Here is a 13,528-nt window from a genome sequence, read left to right as displayed (position 1 = left end):
TAGCATGTAGTCATGCTGGTACAAGACACGCATCTCATGTTTATCATATTTGCACAGGTATCATACATTCGTCTTTCATTCACGTCCCGCAATACCAAATTTGGTATCAGTGAAGCTAGCAAAACTGACGCCAGCACTTGGTGAGTCTTGCATGTAGTCATGTTGTTGCATGATAAGCGTCTCATGATTATCATGTTTGCATCAGTCACATACTTTCGTCATCCATTCACGTACCGTAATACCATGTTTGGTATATGTGACACTAGCGAAACGGCCGCGAGCGATTCATGAACGTGGCTTGTAGTGATGTTGTTACATGACGCGCATGTCAAGATTTTCATGTTGGGGTCTGTCGCTTGTGTTCGTCATGCAATCATGTCACATCATAGAAGTTTTGGAACATACCATGTGAACGGAACAACTGCAAGAGCTGCAGGAGAGTGAAATGTAAATCATGACATTCCTGACATACATAGTGTCACGTAAGAGTGAGGGTAGCCCGGAGACAGGAGAACTGCAGGCTCGTAGAAATAGAAGAGAATCCGTTTATTTGGCGAACTTGCACCCATTAAGGAAAGTATGCACATCGGCTTAGCGGGTGGCGAACAGCGTGTTCGACGGCCGTCGGGGAATAGAATGCCCCACTGGATTGCAAGGCGCGTTCACCATCCGAGATACAGTCGTAGTAGAACCTGGGGCTATCTCGTAATCAATGAATGGTCGACGTGTGGGCCACGATCTTCGCAGATGAATGGCGGTGCATCCTGGACTACGGTAAGGCCGCATGCCGGCGGTATCGGCATGCGTAACACTATCCGAAATACGCTTCGTGGCAATACCATGAGTTTCATGTTATGACTAGTTAAATGTGTTCTTCATACAGTCAAGTTATGTCATGCCAAGTTTGGTGTCGATAGCATTGTTGAAACGGCCAGGAGAGCTAATAGTTTTAGGCGGCTAGATATATAGATAGACAGATAGATAGATAGATAGATAGATAGATAGATAGATAGATAGATAGATAGATAGATAGATAGATAGATAGATAGATAGATAGATACGCTCAAACCCACTGAAGTTCACTAAGAGACGTTTCGCATTTATTAAATGCGGCGCGCTCGGTTCGCTCCGCTAAGTAAGCGGGCGGCGGTCTGCTGATTGGCGCCGGTCTCCAGAGTTCTCGCTGATAACGAGAGCCGGACGTGACTCTCCCGTTTGGCGACTTCCGGTGGCTCGCATGCAGCCTGTGCCAGTGTGAATATCAGTTGCTTTTTGGTTGCCGGTCAGCGCGTGACCGCTGCTGGTCGCCGGTGTGCATCAACCATTTCATTCGATGCCCTAGCCTTTTGGTCGAAAACGGGCTGAAAACGTCACTATGTGCTGTAGGTTTTAGTAGTCTCGGTGGTGTTCTGTTTTTGAAGCTGCTGTTTGAGTCAGGTAGTCCGCGCCGAACACGCGCGCTTCGAATGAAAGATAGCGCCGCTATACCTCAAAGTCTCAGCAAATGTAATTGCTTGCAAGATCTTGATGTAAAAGGTCACCTGTCGAGTCGATACCACTCGCTTCAAACCGGCCTGGCTTGCGAAGGCACAAAGCATGCCACAAGGACTCCTTTCTTTTTTTTTGCTTCATGATACCAACTCAGAATTTTTTGACAAACACACATGCATAAATGTTAGAATTCTGCGTCGCGTGAGTGCGCCTTGACAGTCATCGAAGGATAGGCGTCAATTTAGGTACAAAATTATCTTGCATGTATTCAAGCACAAAAGCTCAAGAAAAAAACCAGAAGCAAGATAGTGGTGTCAACATTGTTTTACGTGATTGAGATACGCAAGTTCTTTTTTGGTCTAGACAAAACGGTTGATGAAAGCTAATATAAGTAATCGCAGATCACTCAACAATTGCTCTTGACTGATATTCACAACGTAAACCAACGTAAACATGTGTGGCTTGTTTTAGCTGCTTTTTTCTACTGCTTAGCGTAAAGTTCCATGTGCTTCTGAAATGTTTTTCTTTTTCTTGATTGCCATTTCATCATTGTTTCAGCTCTGGTTGGCGTCTGCATTCCACCGGAACCTCATCCCTAGAGAAAGGGCAAGTTTTTTGTGCTGTCGCAATGTACAATATCACTGCCATTGAAAAAACGTACTAGTTTATCTATTTCGGTTTTGGTATACAATAAATGTGTCAATTATCATTTAAGGCCAACTACGTACGCATGCCTGTAAACACCGAAACAAAAGCACCATCAAATAGCTCTAAAGAGCTCTTTATACAACAAAAAATATTTATTGAGTGTAATTAGGAAAAATGTAAAATTTCTTTTTAGTTACCAACAAAGCTGGTGGGTAACCACACTAAATAACGTCTTCTTTAGTCTCCATGACCATACTAGGCTGATGACCGTGTACCTATAGCAGAATGTGTGTATATGAATAATTCTAATAACCGAAGTTCATGCATACCATGTCAGCTGCGTGCCATGGTCAAAATATTTTTATTAGCTGTATAAGAGCTTATATGAATTCTGTATTGGTAGAAGAACAAAAATGGTTCCGCTTCGACGGAGGTAGGCGTTCGCATTTCGCTGGGGCGAAATGGCAGAGAGCCGTCTACTGCTCGAAGGCAGCACACGTTAGGGAAGACCAGATGGTTGTAAATTGAGAACTGTTACCTACGGCATCTTTCATAATCCTATTTTCGTTTTGGAATGAAAAACCATATATACCATTAATAATAAATAAATGAATGTTCATGTGCGGAAAAATAAATAGTCTTTGTCGTTGTTGCCATTCTTCTTCAATGTAGAATTGTTTCTAATAAATGTGAATGCATTTCCTAGTCGGGCTATTTCAGGCATCCCACGGCGTCTTCGCGCCGGCAGGTGTTATCTCTCCGCTCTCGCTCTCTCTCTCCCATAGCTACACTTCCGGCACACGCACGTTTAACCTCGCTTCTAACAACCGGAGCAAGTGGTGCGGGCAGAGTAGCGGAGAGTGAATTAAGAGGAGGATCTCGCTCTGGCATGTGACGGAACGAGCATCGTGGGAGCTCTACGGAGATCTCGCTTGTGTTCAGGCTGTGTAGAAGAGGCTTGGTGCAGTGCTTCGCCACTGCTCTAACCGCTAGCTCTTTCTCCTCCTTGTGCCTCATCTCCTGTCCACAATTTCGTACATAGATTGCAGGGCGCGCCTCACTCTTCATCGTTCGCTGGTTGACGAATGTGCAAGTAAATGGTTGCGGTACATACTCTCGTCTCGTCATTCAATTACACTATAAAAATAACTACGCCGAGTAGGAAATGCGCATTCGTATTTCCACGCAATTATCTTCGGGGAAGTAAAGGCAATTTTTTTACGTGGTTTCAAAGCTCTGCCACTGCCTTTGATACTGCTGTATCGACGTTAAGTTGCACTGTTGGAATAATGAATGGCGCAGATTCGTTTGTGGAATGCATACTCCGTATCAGGTTGGTATGGTATTTCTTGTGTTTCTCTTGCGTCACGCAGTGCGTTATCTAGTCATATATGTGGTGACTGCAGATGCTTTGTCAAGAGGCCGACTCTCTAGCTCTAGACTGCTCACTGTAAATAGTCTGAACTTAATGGCCGGGGAATTGAACCACCAGAAAGTTTGCTTGAAAGTTTCATTGTTTGGCACATTTTTTATTATGCTCCGAACATCCTGGGCTTGCTTGTTGTTTTTATGGGCCCTGGTGACTACCAGTAAGCAGAGAATAGTAGAAAGGGCATCCTTGTCTAAGCTCCTGCTTCAAAGTACTGCGGGCAGTGTGCCCCCAATCTTGAAACTAACTATGTCTCTTCTGACTGTCACTGCATTTTGTTTAATGTTCCAGCCGCGTCCCCACCATGACTCCCCCATGGCAACGCGATATCCTACCGTAAAGATGAATGCGAAGTTCACATGCCTTCTCGAATCGATTACAGCAGTTAACTGTGCAACGAAAGTAATACGGACCAACGGGGTAACGAGCCATGCTGTAAGATTGGAATAACCAAACGACTGATGAGTGAAACCACGAGAGTGCGGCTCGGGATGACGTGGTAAGTGTTGGGACAGAAAAAGGGCGTTCGCAAGGTGTCCATGAGGGTTCTCGGAGCTATTAACCAAGGAAAATTCTAGGCGGAGAGACATCGAACTTGTCCGAAGGGAGATCAGAGGTGTGTTTATTTATGAGGACGCAGTGAAAGTGAGTGGTGAGGAAGGCACTGAAGTGGACGAGGAGATCATTGATGAAGACGTGGAGAAGCTGAAAGATGACTAAGAAGAGCAATTTATTCAGCGAAATTGAGGTGAACAGATCGTAGTAGTAGAAGATGGTGCTTTAAACTAGCAAGGAGCGGCCGAAAAATGAAGCATAGAAGGGTGCTTCAAAAATTGACTATTATGACGAGAGTGATGGTGCGCCCTTAGATTCTAGATGGAGGGGAGATAGGCAATGCATAGACGTCTCAGATGTCAATCATAGGGAGGATGTGGCTGTGGAAACCTCAGATATACCTCTGAATAAAGTGGAAGACAAATAAGTCTGTTGCGACAACAGATCTCTGGACCATTTAGAAACACTTGGCAAGTTCACAAATTGATCTTCGATAATACGAGTATCCACGTGGACGATGTAGAAAGGGATGCGTATGTCACAGCTCTAATTTCAGCCTCAGTTTCGTTAAAGTAAACAATAATACAAAAATACAAACTTGGCGCTGTGAACCAAGATTTTGACATACGTCACAGCTCGTCGCCCTATGTTGCCTCATTAGTAGCACTTTCATCTACGATGCATAGTAAACTGAGCACAACAATTTTTTAAGGATAAATTAAGCAGTGTCAGTTACAGTCAAAGAGAGAGGCTTGAATTATTGGCATCACCACCACTTTGTCTTTGCCCCCACAATTTAGTTCAACTCCAGGCACCAAGAAGAGAGCGCAGTCGGCGCAAACAACACTACAAGGTCTGTTTAGTTGCAACAACCACTGATGCAATCTGAGGACTTGTCTTTACTCAAGTTCTGCTCAGATGACGGTTACTGTGAGGGCTCTTCAAGCTACAGTAATCTGAGGATCATCACTGGCAGCTTGTCGGGACTGTTGGAGTGTCGCACTCCACCGCCAGTCACAGAGGTCCCAGAGGGCCAGTGAACCACCTAGGCCATCGTAAAAATGAGGTATAACGTGAGGCCTCTGCTTTATTCTTGTTTATTATTTGTCTTGACTATCCCGTGTTTCTGGGCGTGTGAGGCAGCTATAGATCTTACATGGGGCTTGTTTGCTGAGTTTAGGTGTTGACCAATGGAAAACGCTCAAAGCAGAGACCATCACCTAAGAGCTCTTCACTGCTGTAACGCAATCGATACGCAGTCGAGCCAGCTAAATCATTACGTGGCGCTCCGGTCAATAACAAGATGGCTTTTTTCAATCAATTTGATTGCAATCATACAATAATTCAAGAATGCAAGTTGCATATAAGTCAAACTATCCATCTTTTGGATACACTATTTGTTGTGTCTATACGAATGAGTGTGATTGTTCACTGCAAAATGTGGGTAGTCCACAGGCGCATTGATTTCGGGCTGTTAAATAATTGTGCCATTGATTTTACATCACTCTTACTATAGGTCCGCCGCCGGGGACATCTCTGCGACGAGGAAACAATCTGCGAAGAAGGTACATGTTGCCTGCTAGTCTATGGGAAACCTCCAATTTGTCAACCGACTGCCAGGCGTGGTTATCCTTGTTCGCTAAGGTCGCTAACTAATCTGTATTTCGACTTTTGCTACTGTGGTTATAATCAAGGTGAGAAAAGTTTTGGATTTGTGCTCATTAACTGACAATGCAGAGCTTCACAATTTTTCGTGCTTTATGTTATTTTACACTAAAGACAAGTGAGTGTAATTACATTATAACGATTCCGCTTTAAGAATATTTTCCATGAAGTTGATTCGCTGCACAAAGGAATCCGAAAAGATATGCGCGTAATAAAAATTTCAGACTTACTTTAAATTCTCGTGGAATATAAGAACAATACTTGCGTCCATCAAAAATGAGGTTCCTTCTGTTTGAACTTGCTCGACAAGATCTTTGCCTTTTTTTAAGAAACGCAAAGTGACACTTCCGTGGCTTACTTTTACAATTCTCTTTTGATTTAAGAGAATTTAACCACTCAAATTAGTCTCTCATGACGCAAATGTATATCATTCATTCACTTTATAAACTAATAACCGGGTACATCTCGTTTTTGTCGCTTTTCTGCGTCGGTGCTGAAAACTGCGTTATTGTAAACCAAACGAGTTAGAGAAGTTAGTTCTACGTCCTTAAAGAAACTGCTGCGAGTGCGTTGTTCAAAGATTTCCAGAGGTCATTTTTTTTCGCATTGCGAAACACAAATTGGGATAAATTAAAAAAAACGTGACGTACTTTCACGAATGAATCACCCCCCCCCCCCATCCATGTAGGGAAACATCACTGCAGTGTATTTTGGTTCACATTCGCTCCTTGGTATTTCGCGCGACTTTTCAAGTTTCATACAATAGCACTCAAGGGGGAATCTGGTGGTCTGATCTTGTACCTCCATGGGAAATATGAGAAGTACAGGCTTTCGATTGGATAGGGTTAGCTAGCGAGCTGTCTGCTGATATTTTTCTTCAGTTTCAGTTTCCTTCTACGCGCAGCGCTGGTAGTGGGGCACGCTGAAAAGCGCTGAAAGCAGTTTCTTTATTCGAAGAAGCTGAAGACCCCTAGATCTCTTGATTTGCTGCGACCTTGAAGATTTACGAGCAGTAGTTGATAGTTTAAACAATGCATCGTTCACTCACCACTGCGCTTAGACGTGCAAGGTGTTGCATAAAGTTCGTATTTTTTCATGAACGCATGTTGCATAAACTCGTTTTAAATCGACTGCAAGACGATGAGGATGCTAATTAGACGCACCGTCACGCTCCTGTTACTCGACTTCGCTACAATACCAAAGGTGTGTTATGGGCAAACCACTTGGCCAAACGCATCCAGCATCACAAAAGACAAAACCTTAGGTGTTTCTCTTTTCATACTGTACTGTTATTTCGATAAATACATGATGCGCATTTTAGAGAGAAAAGGAAGCATGTTTCTTTTCAAGTGAAAATTCAATAAACCTTGATGACTAAAGCAAAACGTTATAAAAAGAGCAATGCACACCATCATGGTTAAAGTTACCCCTGTTACACTTTTGCCGTCTCTTCACTGAAACGTTTTAGGCCGGAAGCTTCTTAAGGCGTGGGTCGTGCGTCTCCTGTATGTGTAGTCACCTCTCGTTCTAGTCTCTGGAATAACTGCTGGATGGTGGTACTTCTATATAGTGAATGTATGAAGAAAAGATGCGATTGGCGGTACTTCGAGTGTTCATTCTATGGTTGGACAGACGGATGGACTGACGAAAGACATACGAGCAGACAGATGGACGGATTGACACACGGACGGATGGACAGACAGGCAGACAGACAGACAGACAGACAGACAGACAGACAGACAGACAGGCAGGCAGGCAGACAGACAGACAGACAGACAGATGGACGGAAGGATGGACGCAGCCAGCGGATGATTCACGGTTTGCCAATAAGTATCACCCCACTCATCATCATTGACTCCGTAGATATGCTGTGATTGTTTGCAATGAATATGTGTACAAGTAAATGAAGCAATTTTCAATTACATATACGTTTCTTATCGGTTTGCTTTACAATCCGAAAAGAAGCGTTGCGAATCTCAAGAACGCAATCAATCCGAAGTAAATCCAAAGCCTGTACTTTCCATGGTTCTCGTGGGGATACAAGCGCCGCTGATGAAGGCCACGTAGACACTAGCGCCAGATTTTCTGCTATGTATTATTCTATGAAATTTTATTATCGTAGCGATGTAAACTTGCTTGCGTTGTCGGTTCTGCAATTTTGACGAAACTTCAATGCCATTGCGCACCACTCTCAGATATTTGTACTTGTCAAGCTCTGATCCTACGATTCACCTACAGAAATATCTGGCATAATGGGAGTACTTATACTTATACATAGTCAGTAATAATCAGGTACCTATCAAAGAAATTCTTTTTGGCACGTCTGAACAATACCGCAGCCACTACTTTGCACTGCGGAGAGACCGCATTTCCTTGCACAGGTAATTTGTAATGTTACGCGAAAACGTTTAAAAAAAGTTTCTCTGTTTTTATACCTTAATATTACGTTTGAATTTGTAGCTGTTTCATTCATTACGTTGCACTAGTGGCAAAAGTGTGATAGTATTTTACCGTGATAGTTTTACCGTGTTTACTGTTGCCATGGGTTAGATATTGTAGATCATTTCATACGAAGATGCACATTCACTTTTATTTATTAAAAGTAAACAAAGCTCACGTACCATGAGCAATCAATTTTGTGTGAAGCATGGGGATGGAATCTGACAGTTTTATAATGTCCTAATGACTGAATTCTAACGAAGTGGTACTGAAAACATGTACAAAAACACACGCAGAGACATACGCTAGACAGCCACCTCTGTTTCATATTGTTGTTAAGCGTTGCGTACGTTGCGAACGACAACATTGATATTAGCAACACCAGAAACAGTAAGCTCATATGAAGCGTTTGTTCTCGCGAGAATAATAGCCGTGCACACTGATACGTATATATCAGCTTCAGCGGATGACATCCAACTACATTGTACATTAGCCCAACGCGAAGGCTGTATTATAGGAATGCATATGTATTGTTTATAAAACGGAGTATTCAGCACTGCAAGCACAATTGATGATTCATGAACATTAGGGTATATTTAGGAAGTAGTTCATAATCCTGGAGTAGAATGCTTGATTGCAACGCGGAATTCTGGGTTCCGATCACTGTTGGGGTCCTTAGATTTTTTCTTTTCATACGTCGGGTCACTGCAGCTGATATCAGGTTTTCTTTTACACTCCCACGTGATAATTACTCATGTATGGCCTCACGATCCATGGGCGGATATACACATATTATCACCTATGGCACATACCAGAAAAGCTCTGGCACATACCCACCAGCTTTTATTTGCCACAGGTCTGGCAAAAAGGGTTTAACGATGTACGCTAAAGGATTACAGCTTTACTGATGTCCTGACCACCGAATGATATTCGTTAAACTCTAATAATGCCATAATAATTTTGTATACCTTGCAGCAAGGCGTTGGCGGATAGATAGATAGATAGATAGATAGATAGATAGATAGATAGATAGATAGATAGATAGATAGGTAGATAGATAGATAGATAGATAGATAGATAGATAGATAGATAGATAGATAGATAGGTAGTTGCTCTAACAGCCTGCGCTACCCAAATGAATGCTTCACATATAACAGCATTGGAATACATAGAACTATAACTGCAAGATGTATCCTATACACTAAAGATTGTTATTTTGAACAGTCCTTGTCACGTGGTATGCCATCGGCCTTAAACCGGTATTGACTACTCATTTGTATGCACACACTTATTCTTCTATTATTATAATTTAATTTCGAGGAAATGGGTGACGAGAACCTTGTTCCGCGAGCGTGTGAAATAAGTCTCTGCATCTTTTGGGAAAAGTGATCATGTTCGAGGTTCGCCACGCATCATAGATTAAACGTTCTTGTGATCAGCAACAAGCACCTGCTCGATTAGTCCTGCCGTACAGGTACGTGTCCACGCACTCTGTGGTAACTCAGCCTTGAGCGACCTTTTTTTTGCTGTTCTGGGAAATCAATAATGGTCAGCTCTTGGTTGTTTTGGACTATGGCTGTGGCCCAAATAGGTAAGAGTGCCTATTAAAACGTAGTAAATATACTAGAAGTCGTGCCAGTACACTATACGCTGGCACCACATCTAGCACAGTGACGATACCTATATGATATACCAGGTAAGCTGAAAACCGAATAGTAACACTTATTTATAACGCAAACAGAGCTGTCTGAAGTACTTTTTCAAATCACCTATCGCTTTGCAGAGTCAGAGTAATTACCTCCTTCAAAGATTACAGTGCGAATTCTACGTGCCTAAGGAAACATTTTGAACTTTTTCAGGCACGTGCGAGGAGGGTACTTGCGTATAGAGGGAGTTCATGAGGAATGATGATTGAAAAACGTCATGCGAAGAAATCAATAAACTTGGATTCACCGTTCAATATGGGAGACCTGGAGCTTCTTCGTTTGTAGACTGCTTGAATCGCTTACATGAAAGTGAAGGGGTTTGTATATCAAACGCACAGAATATAGAGTCACTCCCAACAATTATTGTAGAGCGTTGTTATTCCCTTGTTCCATCTGCGGGAAAAGAAGTATAACGTTTTTTTTGTTTTATTAGTTTGAAATAATAAAACATACGCATAATAATAATGAATACTTCGGAATTACGGACCTTAAGGGAAACGCTGGAAAGCACAAAATTTGCCCAGAGTACTATTTCTGAAAGCGCGAATCTCTCAAACATTCTTCGGAGGGCGGTTTGCAATGAAAGCTGCCTTTTTAGAGTCAATTCTTAATCTGTTAGTCCTGTAGAGGTTTTATAAAGTATTGATTAATGCGATCGAAATCTGCACGCGTGGTATAATTTGTCTAACTTGTAAAAATTTCATGAAGGACCGTTATCCTGTTACATGTTTTTTTCGTGGATTTTGTAGACCCTCATACAATGCCAAATAAGCCCGTCTCAGAGTATACAGGAACATCTCAAAGTAAATATTTAAATATATCAGTGAGTGCGTAAATAAACAAATAAAGAAATAAATAGGTGTGCGATTAGCCCGACACCAACTTTATTTGCAGCACGGCCAAATATTCGTGGGCGGAGTTTATGCACATGTGTTAATGCGCCAAGTAGTCTGGCCGTGTCAGCCTAGAGATTCCGTTTCGATTTCAGCACCACATTCCGTGTCATTACTTTCTCACAACGAAGCCATCTGAGCAAATTTGCACTTCTTTTTATGTGAGCCTTCAAATACTTATCATATTTCTGCCATCTATCTGCTTTGTTAGAGTGGTATACCTTTCGAGTCGTAAAATTTATATAATTTTCTAAGAGCAGTGCAACTCTGCAGAGAATAAATGTAAGTATATGCAAGGGTGGTGCAAGCTTTCAGGCACATTATAATTGATTTCGCAATGAGGAACTCATTGTTCAGATGACCTCGTGTGCAAAACACATAGGCTGTGTTGCAACGAAGCGCAATGAGGTGTAATTTTTATTTCAAATTGATTTAATAAGAACGCAAATTCATAGGTAAAAACATACTTTATTTGTTGTGGATGTTGCCGCATTAAACATTTTGGAGAACATAACAACGCGCGAGACACTCACACGCACACATCCCTAATATCACTTAGTACTTTCGTTGAGTTCACGCTGGCGACGGCGTTATCGCGTGACTTACAACGTTACACTGAGCTGGCGGTCTCTGCATCGTTATCTACTTTCGTTTCCAGTATCATTAGCATGCTACGAGATGCTAAAGGTGGAATGGAATGAAAAAACTTTATTTCAGTCCTGCAGGACGCGCTTAGCACGTAGCGGGCGTCTCCCACGTAGGGACCGACTGGGAGTACCTGGCGGCCGCTTCGTGGGCCTGCTGGACGGCCCATTGCTGGTCGGCGAGAAGTGAGCTCCTGAGGAACCTCTCCCACTTGCTTGAGGTAGAGTCGGGAGGAGTTGTTCTACACTCCCAGAGCATGTGTGTTAGTGTCGCTGTGTGTCCACATGATGGGCATGTGTCGCTGGGGTATGCATCGGGATAATAAACGTGAAGCATGGCAAGGTTTGGGTACGTGTGTGTCTGTAATAGGCGTAGGGGTAATGCCTGCGGTCGGTTAAATTTCGGATGTGGGCGTGGAATATGCGGCGTTCCAGGTTAAAGTGCTTTGTTATTTCATTGTATGTAATTCGTGCATCCCGATTGGTATCCAACCCAGCAAGATGAGGTTGCCCTGTTGCAGCGCGGTCTCTAAGTGCGCGCGCTGCATCATGGGCGATCTCGTTGAGGTTGGATAGGGCACCCGGCACCTGGCCGAGATGGGCGGGGAACTAGATGACTGTGTGGTGCTTCAGGGCACTCGGGCCCGCATTGCGCAGGATACGTAACGCCTGGTCGGAGATAACTCCGCGTTCGAAGGCTTTGATGGCCGGCCTGGAGTCGCTGTAGATGAATTCCCGTTTGCTGTCGAGCTTGGCTATAGCTATAGCTACTTGCTCCGCTACTTCAGGGTTTCGGGAAAAGATTGTGGCTGAGTTAAGAGTCTTCTGCGCGGATGATACCGCGACCGTGGCGAAGGCTTGGTTGTTGCGATAGGCAGCGGCGTCCACGAACGAGACGTTGTGCGCTTCCATGTCTATGCGCTTGAGAATGGCGGTCGCCCGCGCAAGGCACCTGCCTCTGTTGTATTCGGGGTGTACATTTCGTGGTATGGGAGCGATCGTGATAAGGTCGCGGACTTCACGGGGAATTACAGTCAACTGTGGGGGGTCCCTGGCCTTCGAGGAGAAGAAGCCGAGCTCGCGCAGAATATGGCGGCCCGCCTTGGTGGTAGTGAGTCGGGTCGATTTCACGCGTTCCTGAGCTTCGGCGATCTCTTCTAGCGTGTTATGTACGCCAAGCTCGAGGCGTTTGTACGTTGGAGTGGTGATAGGGAGGCCAAGGGCTCGTTTGACCACCTTGCGAATAAGCGCATTGAGTTTATCGCGCTCAGCACGCAGCCACTTGTGTATAGCGTCAACGTAGGTGAAATGGCACAAAACAAACGCGTGTACAAGAGGCAGCAGGTTGTCTTCTATGAGGCCATGGTGCCTGTTGGCTACTCTACATTCGAGTCGTATGGCATTTTCAGTCTTAGTCCTGAGCTTGTGTACTGTTTGGGTGTTGGTTCCGCGGGACTCGATGATCATGCCGAGGACCTTGATGGTGTCTACCTGGGTACAGTACGACCATCTCTGGTGTGGAGGGTATTATTGCGTTCCGCCGGAGGTTTCCACCCTTTGGGCTTGGCATTCCGGCGTTTGGGCAAATATATCAACAGCTTCGACTCCGCAGGTGAGCACCTGAGACCATTGTGGTCAAGGTAAGACTCGGTGGTGTCGATAGCCTCTTGCAGGGCGGACTCAATGAAGCCATCCGACCCTGTGGAACACCATATGGTTACATCATCCGCATAGATAGTGTGATTTAGCCCGTGTATTTTTGAAAGTCGTTCGGAAAGCCTGGTCATCACGAGGTTGAAGAGCGGGGGTGAGAGTACGGATCCGTGAGGAGTGCCCCGCTGTCCGAGCTCCACTTCTTCCGACACTAGGTCTCCTACGCGGAGGACAGCTCCGCGTCGACTGAGAAAAGAGCGGATAAAGTAGTAAAATCGATGACCTAGGCCGAGGGCTGCGATTGCTTTCAAGATTGACCAGTGCGTTATTGTATTGAAGGCCTTTTCTAAATCGAGACCGAGTATTGCTCGAGTGTCCCGAGTGTTTCCGCCGTCTAGAATTTGA

At 44.0% G+C, this 13,528-nt stretch overlaps 1 long non-coding RNA gene across 1 annotated transcript; it reads left to right on the top strand.

Annotated features, from left to right (window-relative positions):
• Positions 1-5,646: 5,646 nt before the first annotated feature.
• Positions 5,647-10,187, top strand: LOC142764851 (uncharacterized). The gene is made up of 2 exons (XR_012883924.1): positions 5,647-5,817; positions 10,087-10,187. It is a non-coding gene; the product is annotated as an uncharacterized LOC142764851 (long non-coding RNA).
• Positions 10,188-13,528: the final 3,341 nt, after the last annotated feature.

Source organism: Rhipicephalus microplus, chromosome 6, assembly GCF_043290135.1.
Source record: "Rhipicephalus microplus isolate Deutch F79 chromosome 6, USDA_Rmic, whole genome shotgun sequence".
Classification (NCBI taxonomy): Eukaryota; Metazoa; Arthropoda; class Arachnida; order Ixodida; family Ixodidae; genus Rhipicephalus; species Rhipicephalus microplus.
The sequence above is the reverse complement of the archived record's forward strand: the minus strand, read 5'-3'. Positions and strand labels throughout refer to the sequence as shown.